This window comes from Bos indicus x Bos taurus, chromosome X (genome assembly GCF_003369695.1).
Source record: "Bos indicus x Bos taurus breed Angus x Brahman F1 hybrid chromosome X, Bos_hybrid_MaternalHap_v2.0, whole genome shotgun sequence".
In the NCBI taxonomy this organism is placed as follows: domain Eukaryota; kingdom Metazoa; phylum Chordata; class Mammalia; order Artiodactyla; family Bovidae; genus Bos; species Bos indicus x Bos taurus.
Window position 1 is genome coordinate 85,852,814 of NC_040105.1, and position 23,555 is coordinate 85,876,368.

The following is a 23,555-nucleotide window of genomic DNA, read 5'->3' on the forward strand; positions in this document are numbered from 1 at the left end:
AATCTGGCAAGACCCCTGGCCATGTGAACCGGAATCAGAATGAATCAAAACTCACCGAAAGCACCACTAAAGAACATTTTGAAAACAGGAGGGGAAAAAAAAAAAAAGCATCCATCAACTCACCACTCTAACACAACTCTTAATTTTGGAAAGTTCTCTTCCAGTCTTTATCCACGTGCAGACATATTTTTACAGCACTGTAGTCATAGGGAAAAACTGCAGTAGCTTCAGCCAAGAACCAGATACCACACAGCTCATGTCACTAAACTTTCCAAGTGAGGGCTTTTGCCTCCCTCATGCACTCCATTCATTCTGTCAGTCAGCCATTCGACAAACCTGGATTGAACCAGGCTCTGGTGCTACGCCCTGGGGATCGCGAGACCGAGATGACTAAATCACAGTCCCCGCCCTCAAGCAGCTCCCAGTTTAGCGGGAGAAACAGACCAGTCAGCAGGAAATTAGAGTGCACCGTGATCAATGCATAAATGCTGTGAACTGCACAGAAGAGAAGCATTAAAGGTGGGCAGGAAGGGGAGGGGGAGTGGGGATGGGAGAGATCAGACAGAGCACATGCAAAGACATGAAGTTAGGAGAAAACAAAGTGTCATCAGGTAGCCAAAAATAGTACAGAATGACTGGCTCCTAGGCAGATGGCAGTGGACACAGGAAAGGAAAGGGGTGGGGGGGCAACTCATTAAGAGTCAAGGTTTCTGTTTCATTGTGAAAACCATGGGGAAAGCTTGGGAAAGATTGAATTTAAACACAGTAGTAGCACAGTCGGATACACAACTGAGGAAGAATGTCCCAGCAACAGAATGGAGGCTAGATGGAAGGATATGAGCTAAGGAAGAACAGGGGGACAGGTTAGCAGGCTATCAGAGTCATCGATCAAGATAAGGAGGGTCTAAATGACTGAGATGGCTTCTCCACTTACACTCTGAGTCACCTTAGTAGGTGACTTAACCTCTCTGTGCCTTAGGCTCTATTGTAAAGCAAGGATAAAAAATAGTATCTCCCTTGTGGAGCTGCTGGGAGGACTAGATGAGATACTGCATGCAAAGCACCTGGCACAGTGCCTGGCACCCAGAAGACACTCAAGACATGTTTCTTCCCCTTCCCCTCATTCCCTTGTCTTCCACCTCACCCTTCCTTAAAGGCTGGCACGGTATGGAGCATGAAAGTGGCTGAAACAGGATTCTAACCCAGATCAGTCTGACTCCAAAGGGCAGTGGAGAAAGTTTGAAAGTGCCGTTGTCAGGACAGTTACTTAGAAGGATTGTTTAGCCAAGTCGAGGGCCCAGCTGAGGTTGGAAACTATGAGTTTTGAGTGGGACTAATCAACAAAGTGATGGGATTTTCTCCAGCAGTGCTCCTCCATCTGGGTGTAAGCACAGAGGAGGAGGCTGTCAGTTAAATTTATCCAGGCTTGGGTTTTTGCCTAGTGGATGTGTCAGAAAGACACAGGGCAAGGGAGTTCAGGATATAGGCAAGATCCTGAAGTCTACATTCCAGGAGTTAGGCAAACAGAGTTGGCTTCAAATCTCATCTCTGTCCTGAACTAGCTGGGGGACTTTGGGAAAGTCACTCAACCTCTCTGAGCCCCAGTCACCTCATTAAAAAAAAATAATAATAACAACAGTCTCTGTCTCATAAAGTTACTGTGAGAATTACATGAGGTTATTGAAATGATGTAAGATGCCTAGTATGTGCCTGCCACATACATATTCAATTATTATTTTTAACATCATCATCATTTTCAAGGATGGAGAGAGGAGGAAGAAAAGCTAAAGGGCTAATGGGGTGGGGGAGTGAAGTGACTCAAGAACCTGGAGATCCTCTTGAGGCAAAGGATGAGCTTTGAGGTCGGTGGGCAGGAGATGGATGGTGGGGGCTCTGAGATGGAGCAATTCTGACGGATGATGAAGGATGAAACATGGTATGGCTATAATGGAGGTGTGTCCTGCACATGGATCATGGATGTCAACTCACCCAGGATGATGTCAGGACTTGGGGTGGAGAAGAAGACAGTGAGCCAGATGTCGAACTCTTCCTTGAATGGGTGAGGGGGATGGGTGGCTAAAAAAGAAGAGTCGATGAGGAGAGGAGAAAAAAGAAGAGGGTGCTGTAGCCAGATGGCTTCAGAAGGAGGAGTTCTTGGCAGAAGCGGAGGAGTAACGATCTGGACGCAAACAGGGGAAGCCAGAGCACAGACCCCACCTCCCAGCCCTAGGGTGTCTGTGGTAGAGGAGTGTGAGAAGTGTCCACCAGAGGGCGCTGCAGGCAAAGCCGTGAGCCCCTCCGTGGAGACTCAGGTTTCAGCACTTGCAGGCGCAGAGGTAGAGAACAGTGTTCTGCGGAGCTTATTTGGAGTGAAGAGGGAATTGTTTCCCGTGGGGGCGGGGTGGGGGGGGGGGGGGCTTTCCAGAGGGTACAGAGAAGAGTAGGAAAGGGCAGTGGTAGTGAGATGGAGGAGTCAGGGGTTGCGGGGAACGGGAGTGCAGAGCAGTATGGGGACGGTGTGGGAGAGGACAAATGATGGGCAGGGAGACTCACGTTTGGGCTGTAGCCAAGGAAGGGGGGATGTGAGGCTTGGTGGGATTAACTGTCCTCAGACTTCCAAATGAAGCTCTTTTCCCTTTACATCTTTTGTTTATTATAAAAGTAACACATGCTTGTTTCAGGCAATTCTAATCATTACTGAAGTGAAAATCCACCTCCCCATTCCTTTCCCCAGAGGTAACCACTGTTAACAATCTGTCTATCCTTCCAGATTTTTTCCTATGAATAACAAATAATATCCTTAACGAAAATCAGATCCTATTATACTGATTTTCCTGCAACTTGCTTTTATCACAATATTATATTGGAGACATCAATCATATATAAATTATATCTGTATATAAAGATCTAGCTATGGATATCAATATATAAAGATCTCACTTGTCCTTATTTATGGCTACATTGTCACTGTCATCATTACAGTAGTAGTAGGGATAATGCTATGCTATGCTATGCTAAGTCGCTTCAGTCATGTCCGACTCTGTGTGACCCCATAGACGGTAGCCCACCAGGCTCCCCATCCCTGGGATTCTCCAGGCAAGAACACTGGAGTGGGTTGCCATTTCCTTCTCCAATGCATGAAAGTGAAAAGTGAAAGTGAAGTCGCTCAGTCGTGTCGGACTCTTAGCGACCCCATGGATTGCAGCCTAACAGGCTCCTCCGTCCATGGGATTTTCCAAGCAAGAGTAGGGATAATAATAGATAGTAGTTATTGAATGCTCTGTGCCAGGTACTAAATATTTCATAAGCCATCATAGGGGTTGTCTCATTTACTCTTCACAATGTTATGAAGGAGGTAATGTTTTTATTATTATCATTTCCATGCTATAGATGAGACCATTGAGGCACAGAGAAGTTTAGGAACTTGGGCAAGGTCACACAGCTCACAAGGGCTAGAGGAGGAAGTCAGACCTAGGTCATCTGACCACAGAGCCCAAATTCTTAATCATTAGCATAATGAAGCTTGGTCTGCCACTATTTGGACATGCTATAAATTATTTACAAATTATAAATTATGACACCAGCCCTCCACAGACATCATTTGGGTTATTTCCAAATTTTCACTATTTACAAATAATGTTTAAATGAAGATCCTATTCATGGAGTATTTCAAACGGCTAAACTCCTAAAAGAACTCTTGCTGGGTCAAATAATATTTCAAGCTGCTCCCCAGGAATTGTGCTAATTTAGATGTACACCAAGAATGAATACATGTGCCCATTTCACCATAGCCCCACAAACGCTGGATTTTAGCAACCTTTTAAATTTCTGCCAATCTGAAAGGTGAGAAACATTTCAGCTCTCTCAACACTGTTGTAATTTGCATTATTATTACTTAATTATTACTGAGGTTGGGAACCTTTTCATAGGGCATAAACCATTTGTGTTTCCTCTGGGATTCCCTGTTCATTATTCTTTGACTATTTTTTTAGTGGACTGTTCATCATGTTCTCATTGATCTATAGAAGCTCCCTCCTTCAATCTGTCAATGAGTATTTATTGAGCACCTTCTGTGTGCCAGATACTAGAACTAGGAATACAGCGGTGAATAAGCAAAGCTTCCAGCTTTCATGAAGCAAACACATAGGTAGAGGAAACAGATAACAAGCAAATCATTAAATAATGTAATTGCAGGTCATGGTGAGTGATGTAAAGAAGAGCACACATCCTATAACGGAGCTCTTGAAACATTATGAATAATAAACCTCTGTCTGCCTTTGACTTTATCCTGGTTTGTCCTTTGTCTTTCAACTTTGCATGAGATATCTTTTGCCATAGCAAAGCTGTTCATTTTTTTTTTTCCAGGCAAATCTGTCATTCTTTTTCTTTATAGCTCCTAGGGATTTTTTGTTACTTTCCAAAGACTTCCCACCTCCATTTTTTTTTTTTTAATTTTCCTATGCTTTCTTCCAATCTTTCAATGGTGTCTCTTTTGAAAATCGACAGCTTTGACTAAGATGCGATCTATTTAGAAATAAAGAGGGAGGCAGAAATTCAGCTTGATTTTTTTTCCAGTGGCAGGCCACTTGTCACAGTAAATGGCCCCACGGGTTAAACTGTGTGTCCTCTTCCCCAGGAGGGTCCAGCGAGGTCCACAGAAAGGAATAGCCTTGCTCAGGGTCACATAGCAAATTAGCAGTGCCAGAATCGAGCAGGACTGTGAGGTCTGAAGGGTGGCTGACTCCCATGGCAGCAATGTGGGATAGAGCTCACCACAGCTCCATCTATCACTGCACTGGATCCACCCTCCCTGACCGGGGCCGGGACTCACTGTCTGCTGCCAAGGGCGCTTTCCCTTTCTAGTAAGCCCCCTGCCCCCTGGCTCAGAGATAGGCATGCAGCAGCGGTCCGAAGTGGCTCTGCGACTTATCAACAGGCAAACACCTGCTGATCTGTACTAGCTACCTGACATAAGGCAGTTTGGGCTGCAGAGGACAGATAGATTTGCCACTTTAAGAATCAAAATAGAAAGTGTCTGTTCTAAATAAAGAAATCTGGCTTTGTTTCCATTCGGCGGCTGACAGAGCAGCTGCTGTCCTGGGAGCCTTCTGAGGGGGCTGCCTCAAATTGGGCCAAAGCTGGTGGTTTGGAGACTTCTGGGATTTGTTCTGAGGCCCTGGCTAGAACAGCTCTAGAATCTAAAAGGTCATCTTCCAAGGACAAGGAGCACATCTCCATGGCACTTGGCCTAATATTCCATTTCACGGGTTGTCTCCTATACAGGGTTTGCCTTCTCCGTCCACATTTCCTGGGGCTGTGCACGTGGTCTCACCACGAGCAGGCAGGCATGCAGGAAGGGGTCTCCAGGGAAACAGACATGTGAAGTGGGAGTTATGTCATTCTGGCTACATGAGGCAACATTTTTCGTTTAAATCATATTTTCCCTCAGTTCCCAGGAGCTTTTTGGTCAAAGTGTTTGAACAAAATAGGTGGATAATTGTCACCATTATTTCGCTCGGCTTTCCGTGCATAGACACAGCCAAACACATTAGCACATTCTTATCATCCTACTAACCTTGATGGGTATTTTGTTGCTTCTCTCCAAAACTCAGCAGTGAATTTACTGCTTGCGATAATGCAAGGCAACCTGGTGGCCTCGGATCTGTCCCCCAGCTATAGGCAGGGTGGGCAGCTGGCCTCTGCAGTGAGATTTAAAGCGGTTCTTCCCATGCCAAGGATCACTCCAACCCGTCACACTGACTCCAGATATTCCCACCGCCAACACAGTGGAAAGAGACCCGATTTTTAGCTCCAACTCTGCCATGACTTGCTGTGTGACCTAGGGTAAATCACTGCCCCTCTCTGAGACTCGGGTACTTTCCAGCAAAATGAGATCAGTCTGAGTGGACTCCCTCACCAAGCTCCTCATCAGAATCACCAGTGATACTTACTGATGTGCAAATTTCAAGCCCTAACTCAGACATCCTGAGTCAGATTATCTCAGTTTTAGGGGTCACTATATCTGTATGTCAACAGAACTCCCGGTGATGCCACTGTACCGGCAGGTTTCTGATCCAGTGAATCAGATGACCCCAAGGCCACTTCAACCTCTGACGCTAGCTGGTTTGATACCTCCCTCAGCATTTCTGTATTTTTTTATCTCTAAGAGGGATGCTCCCTTCGCCTCCCCAACCCCATGCAGAGTCAGGGATACTTGCTCATCAAGAGCCCTGAAGCATTCCACCACCCACTGGTTAGACTTTGAGCACAGAAGCCAAGAGGAAAAGGTACACACCTTATTGTTGGAGAAGGGGACTAGGAAAGAGAAAAGCAACAGTAGCAACAACAGGAAAATGGGGAACTAGATCTGTGTGAAGTTCAAGGCAGCCTGACACCCCTACCGAGGACACAGATGTATTTTAGGGACCGCACTTGAGGCTCCCATACCCTGGAGTCCTCTCCACCTCAGCCCAGGTCACACAGTGCAGAGAGGTACAGCCATGCTAGGGAATAGCCTTCTTTAATTGCTGAGGTCTTATGGCTTTTGAGGTTGGTACCAAAAGTAAGAGCGTAAACACTTCTCTCTCCACCACTGGTACCATCTGAGCCAAGTCCCTGGACCCAAGCATGATTCAGGCCCAGAGACCTGTAAGAAGCACTGGGCCTTGCATGCACCACAACTGCTGAGCCTGTGTTCTCGAGCCCAGGAGCCAAAACTACTGAAGCCCATACGCCTAGAGCCTGTGTTCAGCAACAAGAGAAGCCACTGCAGTGAGAAGCCAGCGCACCACGACTAGAGAGTAGCCCCCAGTCTCCACAACTAGAGAAAAGCTCATATAGCGATGAAGACGCAGCACAGCCAAAACCAAATAAATAGATAAAACGGAAAGACGCACTGCTCGTCGACATCAGGACACTAGCTTTGGGGAAAGCTCTGAATTAGAGTCCTCCTTTCATAGCGGACACCTGCCCTCTTTCAGTGATCAAGAGCCCCCATCTACTGCCACTCTTATCCCCCAACTCTGCTGCCCTAGATCCCTGACTCTCTGGCTCTAGGTTTGAGTCCACATTTATTACTCATTCTTCAGTTGCCCATTATTTACTAAGCACCTACTCTGACCTGGCACTAGGTTAATTAGGCCAAATCGAAGCAAAACAGACATGGTCTTGGCCCCCGGGAAGCCAAGAGGCTAGCACAGTAAATATCAATCTTATCAGAATCGAAACTTCTCTTTTTATCATAAATGTATCTTGTTGTACCCCTTTGTGGTCTGTTCACTCACTTCAGTCGTGTTGACTCTTTACAACCCCATGGACCGTAGCCCATGAGGCTCCTCTGTCCATGGGATTTTCCTAGCAAGAATACTGGAGTGGGTTGCCATGCCCTCCTCCAGGGGATTTTCCCAACCCAGGGATCAAACCCGTGTCTCCTGTGTTGCAGGCAGGAACCTGCTGAGACACTGGGGAAGCCCGTCATACCCTTTTATTATCCTGAAATTAAAATCATAGCTATAATAACCTGCATATACACATAAGTTCCAAAAGATCAAGAAGTGTCCTTCCACACAAAGAAGAAATGAAAATAATCCATAATCAACGATAATGTATTTAAATATGTAAATACTTACATAGGATGACAGTGAAAGACTAAATGAAGTAGGCAGAGACTTGCGCCTTCATCGAGAAGCCCCACGAAATGCAACAGCTACAGGCACAAACTGATAAGGGATGTTGCACAGACGACTCTAATTCCAAAAGCAACATCACTACTGTTACCACGTGATTTTTGAAATGGTGAACGACTGTGGATAAACCTCTGGGAGGAGAAAACAAAGTTCCATCTTCCCTCTATTTACACAAGATTCATTAAAACTGTGTGTGGAGGCAGGAAGCCAAACTTTTTGTACATATATGTAAAATATTTACAGTACACGTTCTGATCATTATAAGAAGAATTTCCACCTCCACGGAAGTCCAACAGGACATTTGAAAATCATATAGGATGTTGGACTAGTCTTCATTTTGCAAGACTGTCCTGGGTAAAGAATCCGTCTGTCCAGACAGGAGATGCAAGAGACACAGGTTCAATCCCTGGGTCATTGGGAAGATATCTGGAGAAGGGCATAGCAACCCACTCCAGTATTCTTGCTGGAGAATCCAATGGACAGAGGAGCCTGGCGGGCCACAGTCCATGGGGTTGCAAAGAGTCAGACACGACTGAGCACACACACAGCACAGCATCTGGGCAGTCCAGGACGTGAGGCATCTCCATTTCTTGTCCACTAAATGACCTCACACATTTCCCCAAAGTCCCCCTAGGGGGCAGTATTGGCTCAGTTTCGCGTCATCAGGCTAAGTGTCTCCGTTTCCATAGAACTAGAGCTTTGTCTGATTCTCCCCAAATCCTCATCCCCTTCACCCTTGCACCCAAGGAATGGAGTCCAATCCTTGCTACCACTGTCTGACGGGACTCATAAGCTTCAAGCCCTCTTGATCAGTTCAGCTAGTTTGCTTCCACCGGAGGCGACTGCTTGTCTGGATTACAACCTGTTGCTCCCACTCCTTTCAGGTGCCCCCGCTGAACTCGGCACCCGCAGCAGAGCCTCCTTTGCCATGCCAAGAGTGCCACTACTTGCAGATGGCCGCCCTTCAGCTCTGCAGCTCAGCCCTGCCCCACCTCCCTCAGCTCCCAGTTCCCCTCCATCCCCACTCTGGGCGACTTGAGAAGCTTCACTTAGACTCTCTGAGCGGCAGTTTGTTCATTTGGAAAAACGGCGATAATAATAGTACCTACCTCCACAGTGTCCTTGAGAGATGAAATGAAATGAATGCTTATAAGATGTTTAGTAGCCTGCCTGGCACACAGCAATCCACCCGAAAATGATAGTTTTTGTTCCTATTCTGGGAATCACATGGAGTGCACTGCACACTGGCTTCTGCTGACTCTACTTCTCCCATTCTGCATGTTTCCACTTTATCTTCCAGACCAAGTTAGAAGTTTATATGAGGCTGAGCAGGATGGGTCTGCATCTGGCTTGAAGTTCCATTTGCTGAGAAGTAATAAGCTGGGAAAATCTTCAGCGCTCTTTTCACCCAGGCCAAAAGAATGCTTTTTAAGTATTTTTTTTTTCCTATCCTGTTTCATCTCACAAACACTATCTGAGAAGGAGTCATTGAGCAGACCAGAACTGGGGAGCGGGATTAATTAGGAACTATCGTTAAAATACGGCACCCACTTTCTTGTCTGAATCAGTGTCTGGCGAAGTTGGCTGCATGGTTAATCACCTAAGCTGTGTCTGCACGGTGCCAAAGGTTTTGGAGGAAAAGGGAAAAACACAATCAATCATCCATGTGTCAAATAGTACATTCAGCTCCTGTACATAGATGATACTAAAAAGTCATCTCAGTACAAGCAGTTAGATCAGGGCAACAGACATCTTGAAGGTTCTAACTGTTTGCTTAGCATTAACAAAGGATCTTGAAGAACCCAGAAACCACTGAAGGGAATGTCCAGACATTTGTTTATTGATCAATATTTATTGAGCACGTACTATGTGTGTGGCACTGTGCAGGCTATAGAAAGCAGAGGAATCAGTCTAGAACCTTCCCTTCGTGGTTGCTATCCAATAGGAGAGTTGTGGCGGGATGGGGAGAACCAGTTCCTGATAAAGCAATAGAAAGCCCGTCAGCTAGGTCTTTCAGAGTAGGTGAACATCCTTCAGTTGCTGTAATCATTGTTGTTTAGTTGCTAAGTTGTATCTGACTCTTTTCCGACTCCAGAGACTGTAGCCCACCAGACCATGGGATTTCCCAAAAAAGAATACTGGAATGGGTTGCCATTTCCTTCTCCAAGGGATCTTCCTGACCCAGGGATCAAACCCATGTCTCCTGCTTGGCAGGCAGATTCTTTACCACTGAGTCACCTGGGAAGCCAGTTGCTGTAAATTACATTCTCACAAAATCAAGCAACCCAAATATTCTGCTATTTGGTGGTGGGGGTGGGGGGTGGAGACAGTTGAGCTTATTGAGATGGCTATTTGGCTTTACAAGTGAAGTGAAAGTGAAAGTGAAATCACTCAGTCATGTCTGACTCTTTGCACCCCCCTGCAACCCCGTGGACAGTAGCCTACCAGGCTCCACAGTCCATGGATTTTCCAGGCAAGAATACTGGAGTGGGCTGCCATTTCCTTCTCCAGGGGATCTTCCCAACCCAGGAATCGAACCCGGGTCTCCTGCATTGCAGACAGACGCTTTACTGTCTGAGCCAGACTTAGACTGAATGCTTCAGGACTAGATCTTGTGTCCAGCAGATCTGGGTTTAAGTTCTGGCTGTGCCACTTTACAAGCTGTGTGACCTTGCCCAAGTTGCCTAACCTCTCTGAGCCAGTTTCCCCCTGTGGAAATTGAAGGTAATGACAGTATCATCTTTGAAGGATTGATTATTGTGAGGATTAGAAGAGATATCTTACATAAAGCACTCGGCATCAAGCCTCCATCATAGTCAATGTTCCTGAAAAAGGCAGCTTACTATAATCATTAAAAGAGAGAGAATGGCTATCACATGCATTGGTCCAAGATATCTCGAAACTCTGGAGAAAAATTCTAGCCACTGGCATTAGCAGTGAAGGCAGGTTCTCCTCTCCTCCCTGCAGCTCTAGTATTCTCAGGGATGAGCCAGCCAGGTCTGGTAATATCATGAGGAGGTAGAAAAAGCATTCCCATGACAGCTCCTCCCCTCCCCTCCCCCCGCCACCTCTCCCCACACCCCAGGCTAATCTGGCTTTTAAGGTGCCACCTACTGGCCCAGAAGGATCTCCCTTCCCCCGCTGAGGCCCCTGTCGGAGAGCCCTTGGTCATCCAATTTCAATATTCCTCTCTACAATCTCCCTTTGCAACTTGGCATCCTACATCTCCTTCCCTGAGGTATAACAACATGAGAATGGATAGACACATTGTAATGTGACCTTTTAAAAAAGAATGACCTGTATGTAAAAATCCATCAGCGCCTCCTAAAAAATGCAAAACCCCACAAAAGGCTCTGACTCATGGTTGGGAGCAGCAACGGGCACACCTGAATAGATTTTTCTAATTTGACTGGCAAAAAATTTCTCTCTGAATCTCCCCTCATAGTATGTAGTTTCTACCACCATCCCCCCCAAAAAACCCACTTTGCATTATTAGGAGAGATCATAATGGCTGTTCCAACAGAATGTGGATGACAGAATCTGCTTCTGAAAATGCTACCATGTGTAGTATTTTGTTGTTTCCTGCTTATTAATACAATACATTTTGCCTCTGAGTCAAATGTTTTTCCTTCTGCCAAGAAAAATCGTGAGTTACAGGAAATCTAACAGGCTTAATTAGTGAGGAGTTTAACTTAAGCCAGTGGTTTTGCAATCACCCCAGCCCAAGTCAGGCTCACTCCCTGCATTTAGTGGGAAATAAGTGGTAGGAAATGGCCTTCAGCAACCTTGTTAGAGAAAAGGCACTGTACCAGCAAGGCTGGTTCTCCCAAGGTAAAAAATGGCAGGTTGAGGTCACTGTAATTATCAACAGTGCTTTTTGCATGCAGGTTCCTATTACATATGTCACCTGTTACTTTCAACTTTCTGTAATTACAGTTTCTTCTGGTGAGATTGCGCTGCTTTCCCTGCTTTTTACCAACCAGCACACTTGGGAGAAAATCATTCATGGCCCCTTGAGTTTGCCCTGTAAGTGTATTTTAAAAGGCAAAGCTTCTTAGACCAGCCAAATGAAACTGATTGGAAATGTTCACCATAGAAACGGGAGACCTATTACATATAATGGCCGAGCTCTTTGCAGCCAAGTCCTAAGTGCTAGGCCACAATTTCAGAATGAAAGAACCTGTAAAGGCTTTGGAAGATAGCCGTGAAGATGATTAAGGGATTGGAAAAGAGGATCTAGGGGAAAAGGTGAAAGGAATTAGGATTAGAAGGACGATTTAGTCCCAAGAGAAAAAAAAAAATGAAGGCGTTAACCAGCTGTTTCTTCCTTGCTATCAATGGCATGCAGTACATGAATGGCAGCATGAGATACTTTAGGTTAGATGTAAGAAAGAACTTCCCAACAATGCATCTCCTTCAACACTAAAGGCCATTTATTCTTAAGTCCTAAAAGCACATGTTGGACCATGTGCTGGGTCCTGGAGAAGTTCACAGGCCAATGTTGTTGTTGTTGTTTAGGGACATTAAATAGATCATTACAAGACAGTGGGGTGCGTTCTATAATAGAAGGAATTTGGAATGCTTTGAATTTTAAGAAAGCCAGAGGGGACCTATAGCAGAATATTATATGTCACTTCCAGTGGGGTCTGAGACAGCATCCAGCAATCAAGTACATTGATATTTCAGGAGCAAAAACACATGAATATTCACACAGGGTGTGATAGAAAAAGACTATAAATAGCCTCATGCCAGCGCAGGTTTGGCTGCCAACTGAATTTACCTTAAACTTACAAAAGGCCCTCAGTTTTCAGAGCTTTGGGGCTTGGGAAGGATGGATATGGGAATGTGTATCTGTGTGCACCGAGTCGGGTCTAGCAGCAGGACTTGGGAAAAACGGGACTTTTGACTGCAGGCAGAGAATGTGTCTCTAACGTGCTCTGTGGCCTCAGGACTGTGGACATGTTTTCGAGGAACTTGACTCTGTGTGTGTGTGTTTGTGTGGGCATGTGCATGCATGCATGTGTGCGTGCATGTGTGTGTGTGTGTGTGTGTGTGTGTGTGTGTGCGTGAAGCAGTGGGAAAACCTCATTATCCCTCAGGTCAAGCCCACATTCAGGGCCTATATATAAAGTAGCCCCTGGTAAGGCATCCCAAATGGTCAGCCAATGGTGTTTGTTATGGTTATGATGATTTCAAATATTTGGCCCCTTGGTCCCTACGGGCAAGGCCACAAAATTTCAGAATCGGCATCCTTCAGTGGGGTCCACAGGGTGTGGTAGAACCACTGAAGGGGGTTGAGGGGACATCTTTGACCTTCCTTTTTAAGCTGTGTTCATACCTGCTGTGGTAGATGGCGGTGCACGTCAAGAGACAAAGTGAAAAGCCTACAGGGAGGAGCACTGGAGCGCCTTCTTCTGTGGGGTGAGGAACACCTAGTTACCCTCTACCAGCCAAGCACCCTCACTTAGGGGGTAACCTCCCTTGAGGGGGAACACCCAGTGAACCCTGCCACACCCTCAGAAGTTGTTTCCTTTCCAAAGGAAAGGGGGCAGTCCTTCAGCTAAGTCTCCTCTTAGCAGTCAGAAAAAGGAGACCCCCACCCTTCAGGGGGCATTTTCTACTACGACCCACCTATCCACAGGTGTCACTTACACGTAGAGATGAAAGACACCAAGACTCTCTTTCTGTCTTTAGATACCCCCAAAGTAGGACCTCCTCCCTGGTCCTCCTCTCTGCCCTCCAGGAATTCAAGCCCACATCATTTCAGGATGAGCTCAGCCTCCAACCACTCCCTCTGAGGCCTGGCTTCCCAACCTTGGTGATTCCAAAGTTCACATCTGTTGCAATACACAGGGCCCACCCTAGGCAAAACTGTGCCGGAGACACAGCCTTCTATCAGCTGATTTCCCACACCCCCACGCCCCACCCCTGCCTGCCTGGCTTTCCTCTTCCCTGGGGAGTCAGCTCCCTCTAACCTTTTCCTCCCCTCCCCCTGACAGGAAAGGCTCTGATCAAAAAATCTGCACTCACATACACAAAGCAACCCTGCCTGGCCCAGCCATTCCCCCCAGACCACCCAGGGCAGTTGGACTCAAAGGGATCGTCCACTGATGGTAGAGATAGTGGCATTACTCACAGGCCAGAAGGAAGTCTCTGGGTCCGAGGGGGGAGGCCTTCTCAACACCCATCAGATAACGACGTGGGGCCATCAAGTCAGCCTTCACCATTTGAATGTAAGATGGACTGTGGTGACACTCCTCGCAGGAATGAACTCTGCTTTCTGAATTCAAATCAGCTCGTGCACTCAAGACAGCAGGAGAGAATATCCAGAAACGGGATCAGCCCCAGGAACTCTGACGGCTAGTTGTTCCAAAGGTTGAGGATGCCAGAGGGAGCCACTGGGAAAGGAAGGGAAGAGTTTCCAAAAGGATACCTGTTGGTGAGGCAAGGAAAGAAGCAACGGGGGAAGGGAAACCTAGATGGCAGGGGTGGGGGTGGGGGAGCCAGTAGAAACAGATTTCAGGAAAGATTTCACATTTTTCAAGTGATTATTTTGTACTACAGGCTTCCCTGGTGGCTCAGTGGTAAAGAACTGCCTGCAGTACAGTAGGTGTGGGTTCGATCCTTGGGTCAGGAAGATCCCCTGGAGAAGGAAATGGCAACCCACTCCAGTATTCTTGCCTGTAGCATCCCATGGACAGAGGAGCCTGGCGGGCTACAGAGGTCGCCCATAGGGTCACAAAGAGTCAGACAAAACTGAGCGACTAAACAACAACAACAACATTTTGTACTACACACAGTTGCTGTGTTGTCTCATGTCATCCTCACAACCTCCCCAGGAGATGAGAAGTATTATGAGATCCATGTGACAAAAGGGGAATGGGAGGCTCAATGAGGTTATTTGTGACCAATGACACAATTCATCCTGGAATGGTGAAGCCAGATTGAAACACCTGTTGGTCTGACTCCAGAGCTCTCAGCCCTCCGAGGTAGGCACCAAGCACCTTGAGAATGTGGGAGGGGCCCCCACATGTCTGTTGAAAGAGATGCCCAGAGCAACCTGTACCCCCACTCCCCATAACCAGAGCCCGCCCGCCCCCCGACCCCCCCACAGCTTACACAAGGGCCGCTTGCTCCTGGGTTAAAGATTGCATTAACATGTAAACATGTGCTCTGGAAAAGTTTAGCACAGCCCAGAAGTCAAAGTCTCAGAGGAGTTGCAAAGGACAAAGCTCCCAATGGGATGGGCTACCTGGTAGGCCCCATAGTAGTGGCTGCAGGGGTGGGTAACACTGTGGCACAGAGTCCCTGAGACACCTTACAAGCCTGAAGACATCAAAGACAAGCTTGACTTATGTCACCATCACTGTATTACCCAGAAGAGGCCCCACCCTCCATACACAAAAAGGAGAGAAGGCACTGGAGACCAACAGCCTAGGTTCAAATCATGGCTTTGCAACTTCCCAGCAACATGACCCTGGGCAAGTCACTACTCTGAATTTACATTTCCTCATCATGAAGGACAGCGAAGTGTGGCATGCTGTAGTCCATGGGGTCGCAAAGAGTGGGACATGACTTAGTGACTGAACAACAACATTTGTGAAGTACAGATGGACATTAAAAACATCTCTTTCAGACATGAGATCGTGCATGTAAAATGTTCAGCACAATGCCTGGTACTTAATAGAAACTCTGCTGCTGCTGCTGCTAAGTCACTTCTGCTGCTGCTGCTGCTGCTAAGTTACTTCAGTCGTGTCCGACTCTGTGCAACCCCATAGACGGCAGCCCACCAGGCTCCCCCGTCCCTGGGATTTTCCAGGCAAGAACACTGGAGTGGGTTGCCATTTCCTTCTCCAATGCATGAAAGTGAAAAGGGAAAGTGAAGTCGCTCAGTCGTGTCCGACTCTCAGCGACCCCATGGACTTCAGCCCACCAGGATCCTCCGTCCATGGGATTATCCAGGCAAGAGTACTGGAGTGGGGTGCCATTCGCTTCAGTCGTGTCCAACTCTGTGTGACCCCATAGACGGCAGCCCACCAGGCTCCCCCATCCCTGGGATTCTCCAGGCAAGAACACTGGAGTGGGGTGCCATTGCCTTCTCCAATGCATGAAAGTGAAAGTGAAGTCACTCAGTCATGTCTGACTCTTCGAGAACCCATGGACTGCAGCCTACCAGGCTCCTCCGCCCATGGGATTTTCCAGGCAAGAGTATTGGAGTGGGGTGCCATTGCCTTCTCCGAGTAGAAACTCATTAAGTATCAAATCCATCTGGCCAGTTCTTACCACCTCTTGGCAGAAAAGGGAGACCCAATTTGAAAGCCCTGGAAATAGCTTCTGAAGATAATTGGGACTTTCATTAATTCATTCAACATGCAAGCCCTGAACCTCTCCTTCTATCCTGGAGAGTCAGACATGAAAATAAATAAATAAATAAATAACAGTCCTTGTTCTCAAGGGACTCATATTCTAGTGGGCAAAGCTGCAACATACTCCAGCCACTTGATGGAACACATTATAAAAGTGGTAGATCCAAGAGGGCGGGGAAGACTCCTGAGGGTACTGAGAAACCTTCCCAAAGAAGAAAGCTGAGGTAGAACTTGAAGGACAAGTAGCAGTTGTCAGGCAGACAGAAAAAGAAAGTATATTCCAAGGGAAGAGAATAGCATATGTTGAGTAACAGAACAGGGCAGGTTTAGATGGAGCTGGAACAGGGAGGATCAGTGAGAAATTACCCTGGAGGAGGAGTCAGATGGGGTAGAGGACTCTTGAGTGACACCTCTGAGCCAAGAGAGATGACATTCAAGATTTATAACAACCAGTGTGGCATGGGCATGAAACATTTTGAAAAGACCCCGGAGCCATAAAAAATAAGGTCACGATGGGGTCTTTAGGAAGGGACTCCTCATATTTAGAATAATTTTGGCCACTGAAGTGACTATAGGTGGATAATCGATGTATTTGCTATTACAGAGACTTCCATGCTATTTGAAAATTTAGCCTGACATTGACAGTAATATATGGCATACAAGATACATATACATTGGCACATAATACTGTTTCACAGAAGCGTTTTTCTAACGTGTATCCATATCTATAGAGAAGAAATTCTCCACTATCCTGCTAAAACTTGGGTGTATAGTATTGTCATAGCTGCCCTAAGTGTGTAGGCCACAGCCACACGTCATCTATCCCTAATCACTGTTGAGTTGCTGTATCATGGTCAGTTGAATTGAATGTATTCCCTTTGAAATTTGATCCCTGTCAATTTCTTTAAAATGTCTTAGCGAATCACTTGAATGAATCCACCTTTTCCCCCTCTCCTATTCATTGCCTTTGCTATATAATCTCAGATAGTCAGGGTAGAGAAGGAAGGTTTTTTAAATTCTCTTTGGACTCCATAGAGCTCCCTCTTTGTTAATTATCTTCTGAACCCCCTGACTCATCCATGGTCATCCCACACTATCATCTGATGCTAGCATGGATATTATTGTCTGACCTGTTGTTTTTCTAAGCCTCCCGAGAGAATCAGTAATACAGTCTCGCCACACAATGAGGTTATATTAATCATTTATTTGCAAGGGAACCAGGTCACCTTTCACGTCAGCTCTCCTAACATGTCAATTTTTAACACATCTAACATGAAACAGCCCAAACAAATCAGTTCCATCTAGCTAAGGGCCTGCAAGCAAATGTTCTTAGAAAATTAGTAAGAACAAAAATGATGGGGTTTTTTTTAGTGTAGTTTAATGCTAACCAAGTCAATGTGACCAGGGTCATCTCCACCTGCTGTAGGTTGTGAGGGCAAATGCAACCTTGTGTCTGTAGGAAGTCGGAACCCAGGTTTTACACTTTTGGAGCCAGACTGGTCTCTGCTTAAATTTCAGCTTTAGTACTTGCTTGCTGTGGGCCTTAGGCAAGTTTTTTTAACTTCCCCAAGTCTAGGTACATTGGAGATAAATATACCGCCCTCACTGGAGAAGGAAATGGCTTCTCCAGTACTCTTCTCCAGTCCTCTTGCCTAGAGAATTCCATGGACAGAGGAGCCTGGTGGGCTGCTGTCCATGGGGTCACACAGAGTCGGACACAACTGAAGCGACTTAGCATTCATGCATGCATGGGAGAAGGAAATGGCAACCCACTCCAGTATTCTTGCCTGGAGAATCCCAGAAACAGAGGAGCCTGGTGGGTTGCTGTCTATGGAGTCGCCCAGAGTCGGACACGACTGAAATGACTTAGCAGCAGCAGCAGCAGCAGCAGCATACCGCCCTCACAGGGTTGTTGTGAGGATTGAAGGTAAGGAATGGAAATTGGAAGGTGCTTTGTGCCCGGCAGTGAGCAGACACTCATCAAGTGGTAGTTATTATTATTGTTACTGCGGGTCCATTGTAAGGCAGAAAGAACCCAAGGCTCTGAGTTGGGAGCCTAGGTTATGTTCTGAGCTGCACTACTAATGAGGCAAAGACACTGTCTCATCTCTTGACCTCAGACACTCTGTAAAATGAGGAGATTTGCTGAAGGGTGGCTAGTACATCACATGACTTCCTCCAGTCTTCTAATCAACATTCAAGACAGGCATCAATAATCAATCACAGCACTTGTTCCTGAGGAGCAAACAGAATCATTCTCAATGCCGGATCCCAAATAGCCTCTACTGCTCAATTAAAGTTGGCAACTGAAATGAAGTTTATTTGCCTTCCCTGTATTAAACAGCCTCAGACATACGTTTTAGTGCTACCATTCTGTGGCTCTGTGGAAGAAGTGCTTTCTGATAAAGTTTGCAAGTCAACTCCAAGGTGAAGTGAAGGGCTCCGGGATCAGAGAGTGACTTCCCACCTAATGAGATGGAAACAAATAATTCAACCCAAAGAGGTAAGGCAATAAGAGCGACCTGGATTTATGTCTGTTTCTTCTGCTGTGTCCTTGCTCTGTGACCTTGGACAAATCACTTAACCTCTCTGAGCCCCCGTTTTCTCATTTGTAAAAACAGACCTGAGATGGTTATGTAAGGTGTTAACATCGGGGGAAACTGAGTTATCCTTGCAACTGTTGTGTAAATCTAGAATTATTCCAAAGTTTAAATTTTTCTTATTTAAAAAAAATAGGCAGAAGGGCAATTACCTTGGGAGACTGTGAAGATAAAATGAGATAAAGAGGTGTGGAAAGCATGTAGTTCGGTGCTTTTCTTTTGCCCCCCCAGGCATCTCCCTTCACCTACACCTTCAAACTCGCTGAACACCTGGAGAATCAGGAGGTATGTTTTCTGGACTGCAATGCCAGCAGGTTCACCAGCCTGACAGCACTGTAATTCAGAGCCTTGCTGCCAAGCCAAAACCCTCCCAGCAAGAAGGTTGGTTTTACATGGTCCTAGGATCTAATAAATGTGTCACACGTTGCCAGAAAGCAAAGTGACCTATCTTTGTTGGACTCTGAGTGTGTGTGGGGCGGAGGAGGGCAGAAGGGTGCGTGCAGGGGGAGGCGAAATAAGAGAACCAGCTAGAATCTGGATAAGACTTGCAGGTCAAGGAAGCTAGTCAAGGAAGCAGGTTCAAGCTCCACTCCCACCCTCCAACTTACAACCCACTTTCTTGTTGGCTTTGGGTAAAAGCACTTTTTCCAGACAGACCCTGTTAGATCCAAATACGTTGGAGGTGGGGGGCGGAAGGAGGAGTATATAACCAATCAGTAGTTTCTTGCTGCTCCCAGGCCTGTTTGCCCACAATCCATCCCTTCCTCTTCCCTTCTCTGCTGACATTGTAGCAGGAGAGGACAGAGAGGGGAGGGGGATGAGTGGACCCCTGAAGGCTGTTTCCCAGGTCCTGGTGGGTTTGGCCAATGGAAGGCACTGGTAGGACTTGGAAAACAGAAGGGAGAACAAAGCTGGGCTACTTCTCTCCTTCCCTCTCTGCCTCATGTGATGTCCCCCACAGTGACTGTGTCTCTCTTGTGGCTCCAGTTTCCACCGAGCAACCTAGCTCCCTCACTTCTGGTGTAGGAGCTTCTTGCTGTGGCTAATCTCTGGATAGCCTCATTGTCCTTGGCTTGGCACTGAAGCTCTCTCATCAGCTGGGTAACCAATTCCCTGCACTGAATTCCTTCTCCCTTAAATACTCAGTGATTCATTCCTGTTGTCCCAGTTGGACCAGACTGATCAACCCTCCACCAGCCCAGAGCCAGGATTCTTGCTCTGCACTAGTCAATTTTCATTTTGGAATGCAATGCTCTGAGAGACTTATCTGGGAAATCTGGGTGGGAGATTAAGGGGAGTGGAAGAGGTTTGAGGAATTAGAAATGGAGGTCAAGCTCAGGAGAGCCTGGTGACCTAAGTAAAGTCTGAAAAAAGAAGGGAGCAAGAACAGAAAAGCAGCGGAGCTAGTTTTACTGCTTCTCGAATTTGCACTGTCTTGACCTGTGGTGCTCTGAGCCCTCTGCTTTGGCAGAAAGCAAGTCAAAGCCTAGAAAGAGAAGAAAGATGAGCATCCCGCCCTCCTCTGAATCAGCTCTAGAACAGGGAAAGAAGAGGAGAGAAGTTCCAGGTTGTGGCAGGCCTGGCTGTAGGCGGCGGACACATTCCAATCAGATGAAGGAGAACAGCCCTAGGAGCCCCACGGAGCCCCTCAATCAGGCAGTCCTGAACAGTCATGATCAAACTGTTCCAGACGAAGGACTTGCTTGATGCTGAGTGGCAGGATTTCAACAGAAACAATGCAGGACTGTCCCTAGGACTGAGGTTCCTTTGCTTCATCTCATTGCAAACTGTGTTTGGGGCTGTATAGACCCAGCTGCTGTGCTTGAGTCTCATTCATCAGCTACTAACTGACTGCGTGACCTTGGAGAAAACAGACAGAGGGCAGTTAGGCCCCCTGCTTACCTAAGAGGACACATTGTGAGTACCCAATACACATCAAACTGTAATTCCAGCTTCAAGGAGGAACAGAGCAGATGCCTGAGAAATGCTTCCTGCTGGAGGCTGGGAAAGCAGAATGGAGAAGCTAGCCTGTAGTGCTCAAGAGCATGGTTTTAAAGTTGTTGTTAGTTTGGTTAGGGGCAATGGTAATACTGTCACTGGATATGAAAATATCCCTAATTTTTTTAGATGTGTCATGAAGTATGTAGAGGTAAATGATATAACACCTGGGATTTCCTTCCAAATATTAAGGCAAGGCCTTAAAGAAAAGAGAAAAAGAAAAAGATAAATAAAGCTAACGTGAAAATAATCTTGATAGCTATTGAATCTGGTAATGAGTACACAGGGATTTTACACTATTCTAATTTTTTTTTCTTTCTCCAATTTTTTTTAAATTAAAGTAGCTTCCCAGGTGACTCAGCCATAAAGAATCCACCTACAGTGCAGGAGACGAAGGTTCAATCCCTGGGTTGGGATGATCCCCTGAAGAAGGAAATGGCAATCCACTCCAGTAAATTCTTGCATGGGAAATCCCATGAACAGAGGAGCCTGGCAGGCTACAGTCCATGGTGTTGCAAAAGAGTCCGACACGACTGAGTGACTAAACAACAATAACAAAGAGTAATTTACAATGTTGTGTTAGTTTCAAGAGTACAGCAAAATGATTCAGTTACATGTACATACATACATTCTTTTACAGATTCTCTTCCATTATAGGGTAAGATACTGAATATAGTTCCCTATGCTATTGCAGCAGGCCCTTGTTGTTTACCTATTTTATATATAGTAGTATTATACTATTCTACTTCTGTCTGTATGAAAATTTTCATAATAAATTTTTAAAGCATGTGTTTTAGAGTCAGACCTGAGTTTGACCCCAGTTATTTAAGCAATAAATGTGTAATGGAGTAATACTGGCTACCAGGCCCTGTGTTTTGACTCAACAGTGGTAGGTACAAGAGGCACAAAAGAGACCAGGTCAGGGGTCCCAAACAGAGGAAAGGCTTTCAATATTAGGTGGCCAGAAAAAAGTGACAAATGTCCACCTCATCTATCTAGGTTCTTTCTAAATTGCCTCTGATGTCTCTGATGCCTCTGATGCCACTTTCTGCTTGAAAGGCCAGAGTGCTTTCCGATGAAATCTTCCATGATCCCTAAAAGGGCACTGAAGCTCTCTTTTGTGACTTGTGCTGCTGTAGCCAATGGCTAGGGAGGACCACTGCAAGCTGGGGTGGGCTGCCTTTCCAGTGCCCTGAGCAACTCACAAAGTCCCACCCAATCCTAACTCCAAGGAGATTCTGAGCTTCCATGGGACACTCTGAAGTCTCAAGCAAATTGCCCTTTCCCCCCCTTGCCTGTCCCTCTCCCTCACACTTGTCCAGGATTGTGTCATTGAAATCACATGAGCAATGAGGCATTTCAAAAGTTAGACAGACCTGTATTTGAATCCAGACTCCACAAACTGACTACCAATGTGCCCTTTGAGCACATCACCTCAATGCTCTGAGCTTCCATTGCCTCTTCTGTAAAATCATGACAAAATGGCACTTCCCTCACAGGGTCACGTGAGGGTTAGTGAAGAAAGTGCTTACATGGTTCCAGGTTCAAGGTAAGCTCTCCCAAACCCAGGCACTGCTCTTGCTGAGGGACAGGAGAATAAAGAGTTTATTCTCTGCCTGGGTGGGAGGTGCGGAGAAGGAACAGGAGTTGAAGTACCTCTGAGTCATAGCCTCATCATCCAGAGCTCAGGGCTCCCCTTGAGCATGGGCCCTGAGGCAAAACACCCCGTGCACGTTTTCACCAGGGAGAATCCAGGGGCCCCCGGTGAGGTGGAAACCCTTTGGCCTGAGGGGCACTAGGATTTTACAGGACACTCAAGAAAGAAACCCAGTTCTGAGCTCACACCAGAGGTTTCAGGCTAATTCCAATAAAGCACCCCTGAAGCAACCCAACACATTCTCTGCCTGACCACATACTTTGCCCAGATCCCAGTAGTTATCTAGAAGTTGCACCTGACTGGAGCAGGCTCTTTGGTCCTGAACTGTTCCAGATCCAGAAACCCCAGCCAATAACTCAGCATCTGGGACTATGAGCCTGGGATAGTGGGCCCCCGCCAGCTGAATGAATCACAGGCAGGCCCCAGCTGCTCAGCATATGCTGACTGGACATACTGAGGGATGGCCCGCTCTCCCTGAAGGCCAAGCAAAATGTCCCAGAGGCAACCTTGACCTACAGTTTGCAGATTCCACTTTCCATGTGAAGGGATACAAGCTCGGAGAGCTTAAGTGTATCACCCACTGTGGTCCAACTCACATGTCCCCATCCTCCCACCAGCATTCTTGCCCTTGACTCCCACTGTCTCCAAGGGTAGCTTTGTGGTAAACCCCTCTCAGGCCAAGGTAGGCCATTGGCTGGATGAGCAGAGAACAGGGATGATTCCTAGAAGAGGAATCCCCCTTTTCAAGAGCCATGTGACTTGGCCCTGGTTTGTTTGTATTGATTATTATTATTATTTTAGCCACCACAGAGAAGGCAATGGCACTCCACTTCAGTACTCTTGCCTGGAAAATCCCATGGACGGAGGAGCCTGGTGCGCTCCAGTCCATGGGGTCACTAAGAGTCGGACACGACTGAGCGACTTCACTTTCATGCCTCGGAGAAGGAAATGGCAACCCACTCCAGTGTTCTTGCCTGGAGAATCCCAGGGACAGAGGAGCCTGGTGGGCTGCCGTCTGTGGGGTCGCACAGAGTCAGACACGACTGAAGCGACTTAGCAGTAGCAGCAGCCACCATGCATCTTGTGGGATCTTAGTTCCCCGACCAGAAATCAAATCCTGGCTCTCAGCAGTGAAAGCAGAGAGTCAGAACCACTGGACCACCTGAGAATTCCCTGTATGTTTGTTTTAAATAAACACATGTTTAAAGTTTGGTTTAAGTCATTCATGAGGAAATCAGAAAGACATCAC

At 46.6% G+C, this 23,555-nt stretch overlaps 1 protein-coding gene and 1 long non-coding RNA gene across 2 annotated transcripts in view; one reads left to right on the plus strand and one right to left on the minus strand.

Annotated features, from left to right (window-relative positions):
* RTL9 (retrotransposon Gag like 9) overlaps window positions 1–23,555 on the minus strand; it is a 149,956-nt gene that overhangs the window by 41,175 nt on the left and 85,226 nt on the right. Inside the window, exon 2 of the mRNA XM_027534272.1 lies at window positions 13,822–14,083. The gene's annotated coding sequence lies outside the window, so the exon portion shown is untranslated. The remainder of the gene's footprint in view (window positions 1–13,821; window positions 14,084–23,555) is intronic.
* On the plus strand, window positions 17,905–21,025 carry LOC113887244. Its single transcript, XR_003509677.1, has 3 exons — window positions 17,905–18,554; window positions 18,883–19,032; window positions 20,991–21,025. It is a non-coding gene; the product is annotated as an uncharacterized LOC113887244 (long non-coding RNA).